At 37.1% G+C, this 6,254-nt stretch overlaps 2 non-coding genes across 2 annotated transcripts; both read right to left on the bottom strand.

Moving 5' to 3' along the window:
• Window positions 1-741: 741 nt before the first annotated feature.
• On the bottom strand, window positions 742-823 carry trnal-aag (transfer RNA leucine (anticodon AAG)). Its single transcript has one exon. It is a non-coding gene; the product is annotated as a tRNA-Leu (tRNA).
• A 1,187-nt stretch (window positions 824-2,010) lies between these two features.
• On the bottom strand, window positions 2,011-2,092 carry trnal-aag (transfer RNA leucine (anticodon AAG)). Its single transcript has one exon. It is a non-coding gene; the product is annotated as a tRNA-Leu (tRNA).
• Between the last annotated feature and the right edge of the window lie 4,162 nt (window positions 2,093-6,254).

A 6,254-nucleotide genomic window follows, 5' to 3' on the forward strand; every position in this document is an offset into this window, starting at 1 on the left:
ACATTTAGATTTAACATAAAGATTTAGATTTAACATTAAGATTTACATTAAACGCTTAGGTTTAGATTAAACATTTAGCATTAAGATTTAACACTTTACATTTGACATTGACATTATATTTTCACAAGAAAAAAAATATCACAAATTTCACAAGTATTGCTGTAAATTTGGTCAAAAGTAAGATAAAAAAAAAAATCACGTTTTTAAGATGTGGTTTATTGCATAATGTTGCAAAAATGTGCAACTTTACAATTGGCGCCCCATAGAACACAATTAAATTAAATACATATTTTTTTTACAGTATCTTTCCAAAAAATAAACAATATATTTATGGAAAGGTTTATGATTAGATAAACATAGTCTGAATGTTTTTAGGTAGTTTTGGGGGTGAGAATAATTATTTATTACTATGATATTAAGGTCATTTATTTACAGCTACAGTATGAAACAGTTGTGTTTAGGGCTACAGAATGAAATGGTTATGAAATTGACCTGTTTTAGACCAATTTTAGTCGCTGCAGGATAATTCATAAAAATGAATAGAAACTAAATAAAATGTGCCAGTTATTGCTAAATAAATTCATACTTCGTTATTTGTTTTTTCCACCAAGGACGATGAAGCCATGACTTTAAAAATGAGGAATAAGGCAAAATAGGTTATGATAAAACTTAACATAAGGGGTCAGTTTTAAAGTGGTCCGTGTCTTTTTATTTAGTATTAGTATTTTTCCATTAAAGTTATGGCAGCGGTGGGATTCGAACCCACGCCTCCGAAGAGACTGGAGCCTTAATCCAGCGCCTTAGACCGCTCGGCCACGCTACCCATGAAATCGAACGTGGCGTCATAAGATAACAACTTTTACAGTTATTTCACAGAGCATCTATAATATTGCAACAAATGTAACTAACTAGGGTTACCTCACTATACGAAGCATTGCATGATACATTGTTCACGATACCGATATTTCTACTTTGCTGCTGTTCTACGATAATCAAAATATTGCAAGAACAGCAAATTATATATTCCAGTACCTGTCTTAAAGATGTTTTTTTTTTTTTTAAATGCTGCAGTTTCACATCATTTTAACATCAATTAACTCAGACTGAGATGAAACAACGCACAACAAAAAGTGCATAGATATACTGTATATTGAGCAGCAGCATATTGACAGTCAAATGACAGGCTAAAGTGCACAATTTTAGCTGAAAAACTAGATTAAGTTATTGCAAGTATTTTCTTTTAATTGAAAAAGTGAAAATAAATTTCCAGACTGGGAAAAAAGTGCAACTGCAAAGCTTTAACAAAGAATGATAAATCCTCTGTGGGATCAATAAAATAAGAAAGTGTCTATTCGTAAGGTTGCCGTACGGACAACCCCCGGTGCTATTGGCACGGTTACCAAAGTACAAGTACGTAGCTTCTTAGGTTTAGGCTTAGGTTATAACCCAATATCGCAACAATTTTTAGGGTTAGTAGGTTTAGGGTAAGGTTTAGTCTTAGTCACGCGACCTAAACCGGCCAATGACTGACCGATCACGTGACCTAAACTGGCCAACTACGGATAGAATGTCGGTATAAGGATACGGCAACCGTACGGATAGCCACTGCCATAAAATAACATGTCCAACCAAATATGAATCCCTCAGCATTTTTTAAAAGAGAACCTTGCATTAGAAAATAAAACTCACACAAACTTCACGTCTAAGAAAAAGAGGTTGTAGCGGGGGTCTATTGTAAAGAGAGACCATATCCTCCACATCTGTAAACCTTTTCCGCAAAAAAAAATCGACTTTCCGATTTCAATTTATTAAAAATCCCTGTCAATAAATAATCCAATTTCGATTTTATATCGATTAATCGTGCAGCCTTATCAGACATGCCGAAAAAAAACAGCCATGTTTTGTCAAATAATCTCGGGAAGTCATCTTGGATTGTGACAGGCTGAAATGACTGATGTGAACCGTGAAATCAATCTTTGACTCAATTATGGTTGACTGAAAATAAATAACTGGCAGCGGTGGGATTCGAACCCACGCCCCCGAAGAGACTGGAGCCTTAATCCAGCGCCTTAGACCGCTCGGCCACGCTACCGACTGGCTCAATGACCACTAGGTGGGAGTATAGTGATACTTTTTCTCTGAAAAAAAAAGTCCCCAGTCGTAGTAATATTAATAGTAGTAGTAGTAGTAATGGTAGTATCAGTACTTGCAATAGTATTAACAATAATAGTAGTAGTGGTGGTGGTAGTAATAGTAGTAGCAGTAGTAGTAATAGTATTAATAGCAGTAGTAATAGTAGTAGTAGTAATAATGGTCGTATCAGTAGTTGTAATAGTATTAATAATAGTAGTAGTATTAATAGTAGTAGTAATAATGGTCGTATCAGTAGTTGTAATAGTATAAACAATAATAGTAGTAGTATTAATAGTAGTAGTAGTAATAATGGTCGTATCAGTAGTTGTAATAGTATTAATAGTAGTAGTAATAATGGTCGTATCAGTAGTTGTAATAGTATAAACAATAATAGTAGTAGTATTAATAGTAGTAGTAGTAATAATGGTCGTATCAGTAGTTGTAATAGTATTAACAATAATAGTAGTAGTGGTGGTAGCAATAGTAGTATCAGTAGTAGTAATAGTATTAATAGCAGTAGTAATAGTAGTACTAATAGTAGTAGTAGTAATAATGGTCGTATCAGTAGTTGTAATAGTATTAATACCAGTAGTGGTGGTAGTAATAGTAGTATCAGAAACGGTAGTACCAGTAGTAGTACTAGTATTACTAATAGTAGTAGTGGTAGTATTAGTAGTATCAGTAATGGTAGAATCAGTAATAGTAATATTAGTAGTAGTAACAATGGTCGTATCAGTAGGAGTAATATTAATAGTAGTAGCAGTAGTAGTAGTAGTAACAGTAGTAGTGGTAATCATAGTAGTAATGCTAGTAGTAGTAGTAGTAGTATCAGAAGTAATAATAGAAGTAGTAATAGTAGTGGTAGCACCAGTATTAATATTAGCAGTAATATGAATAATAATGGTAGTAGTAATCTAAGTGGTAGCCTAAAGAGCAGAAGAACAACTCAGAATTCTCTTCAAAAGATGCCACTGTGCGGACAAGTCACTCAATAGCACCTTCATGTGGTACACAGTGGTATTACAAGCTGAATTTCTCTGTGATAAATATTCATCCATCTCTTTATCCTCGGAGAGCATGCTGACTCACAGAAGCCTGTCAAAAAATAACTCTGGGCACAAGGCGGGGTGCACCCTAACTAGGTTACCAGTTCGTCCCAGGGCTAACACACTGAGACAACGACCCAAACACTCACTTCACAGAATGCTATTCATACACATCTTCAGTGTGTGATGAAAGTGACAGAATGGGATTCAACACACCATAGGATACATGTGATTGAACACTCTGCATCACCTGGGATCAGGGCCATTAAATCACAAAGGATGGATAGAAAGTCAGGAGTAAAGATGAGAAAGGAGAAAAAGGAGAAGTATGAGAGGCACAGGACGCAGCAGACAAAATAGGAAGGAAGGAGACAGGTGGAGAGCAGAATAGAGGGGGAGGGGGTGAGGAAACAAGTGGAAACAGGACTGAGCTGAGGAGAGAAGGAGCCTCACTGTTCAGAGAGACTGAAGACAACTGAGCGAGAGAAGGTAAGGAGAAGAGAGAGCACTGAAGTGACACATGGAAAGAAAAGGAGGATTTGAAGGAGAATGAAAAGAGGAAGGTATAGAGTCGAGAGAGAGAGAAGACTCAGCATTTGTTCATTAGTGAGGATGTGTTAGAAGACACAGGATTGATGAGGAAAAGAAGAAGGGAGGAAGAGGAAGAAGAGGAGGAGGCGGCAATGGGGGGGAGCTAGAAGTGAGTGAGGCTAAACTAATGGGGGAGGGGAGGAATTTGCACATTTACACACGTACACACACACACACACACACGGTGTTGAAAACCACAGGAAAAAGAAAAAGACGTAATAGAAAGGAATGAGGAGAGAGCGGGAGGAGAACAGGTAGAAAAGAAAGGGAAGGACGATGAGCAAGGAGGAGGAAAAAAAAAGGACATAGAACCAGCAACCATAGGAGGTTCTCCAGAGGTCAAACACAGCACATCAGCACATTGCCAAAAGTATTGGGACACAGGTTTAGGTTTGATACATGGCTTAAACCTAAAGGTCACACTGGTTTCGGAGTGTGTCTGTGTTTGATGGTACTCAACGGTGCAAGTCATGCACTGATGTTGGATGAGAAGGCCTGGTTCCCAGTCTCAGTCATACCAGTATTATAGAAAACCATTTGAGCATACATTTGACATCAACCACAGTAAAGCTCTACCTGTACTCAAAATCTGGAGTATGTGTACTCAATTGTGCTTTACTAGTGCGCGAGTAGACGACATAAGAGTCACTACTAGTGAGCCTTATATGCTAATGAACAAGAAAAAGCTAATTCAGGCTTTCCATTGGCTTTCAAAAATATTACAACCAATCAAGGAGTTGTTTTAGCTATAATCACTCCGACTTCATTTTTATGAGGTCTACTAGTACGACTGGTGAATCTTATGGCTTTACTAGTACAACTATGAAACTAAAAACAGTCTACTAGTACTACTAGTGAGATTTTGAGTGTACTAGTAGTACACATCATTAATTTGGAACAGTAGTAAAGGCGTTTGGCACACTTGTAGACTTTACTAGTAAAGCATAATCATCTACTTATAGACAAGTGTGTTATTAGTAGTACTACTGGAGCTTTGAGTTTTTACTAGTAACATATTGTAAGTCTGTTATTACTACTAGTTACGCAAAATTGTCCACTAGTCGACGATTTAGCTAAGGTTTACTCTCACACTAGTGTGTCATAAACCTTCAGTAATAGAACAATTTTAGCGTTTACTAGTATAGTACAACTATGAAAAATCGCTTTAGTAGTACTAATAAAGCTAAAAGATTCCCCAGTAGCACTAGTAAGGAAAGACAAACATTAGATAAACATAGTAGAGTGAATGCAAATAAAGTAGGAGGGATTATAACTGCATTTAGCACCCTGATTGGTTGTAATGTTTTCAAAAGCCAATGGAAAACTTGGATTGGCCTTTCCCCGCCCCCTTTTTAGCATATCATTTACTAGTTTACTATCTTACTTTTGCCTCGCTAGCAGTGTTGGGAACGTTACTTTAAAAAAGTAATTAGCTATAGTTACTCACTACTTGTTCCAAAAAGTAACTGAGTTAGAAATTGAATTACTCCATAATAAAAGTAACTCATTACCAAGGAAAGTAACTATTTGCGTTACTGTTGCTATATGTCAAATAATTCAGATTATATAGATACGTGTGTCGTTGTGAGGTGCTTCATTAAATTTGAGTTTCTTACAACGGATGTGGACAAAGTCTTCACTCCTGGATATAATGAACACTTCACATACACGTTCTTGCATTTGACCACAATTAATTTAAAGTAGTGTTTGTATCGTCACCTTAAAAATGACAACTTTTCATCGGAATGCTCCACGCTCGCCATCTCTGCTGCTTCATCAAATCTGCTGTGTGTGTGTGTGTGCGTGTATGTGTGTGTGTGTGTCGCGTGTGCTGCCACGTCGCCTTAGCCTATCATAATCGCTCACCTTGTTTTTAACCCACCTCCTCACTACAGCTGAGTAAGAAGCCAGGGATGTAAATACCTTTCAAGCAGAAAAGTCACCAATTCCATCTTCTACTCCACCAGACCATACACTGTAAAAAAGACGGCATTACAGCCCTGGGAAAGGGGTGGGGCCTGTGAGCAACAGCTGTCAGACAGCCCGTCAGACACAATCCTGGCTCTGATTGGTTCTTTTTGCTCGGTCTCGTTGCATTCTAGCAATCTGCCAAAGGCTGCAGGAGCAGCAGGGGGGACTCAATGAGTCTGTTATTTCCACACAAACTACTAGTTTGATGTAAAGCTGTCCTTACATAGTGACAGCTTCAACAAATATGACAAAAAGTCACTTTTATAAGAGTTGCAGACTGCACCTTTAACTATGGCTGATATCTGTATCACTGATATATCTTTTGATTTACTGATTCAGTTACTAAATAGGATTTGTCCTATTGCTTCAATTTTGTCTTGATAGTGCTCAAACAAATTGAACAAATACCTAAAATGATTGTAAAACCAATGCTGTCACACTTAAATCCACAGAGATCGTGAGAGTCTGTTTACTTAGGATTTATTTTATACACATGTGGCCATGGAGAATATA

This window comes from Gouania willdenowi, chromosome 18 (genome assembly GCF_900634775.1).
Source record: "Gouania willdenowi chromosome 18, fGouWil2.1, whole genome shotgun sequence".
Lineage (NCBI taxonomy): Eukaryota > Metazoa > Chordata > Actinopteri > Blenniiformes > Gobiesocidae > Gouania > Gouania willdenowi.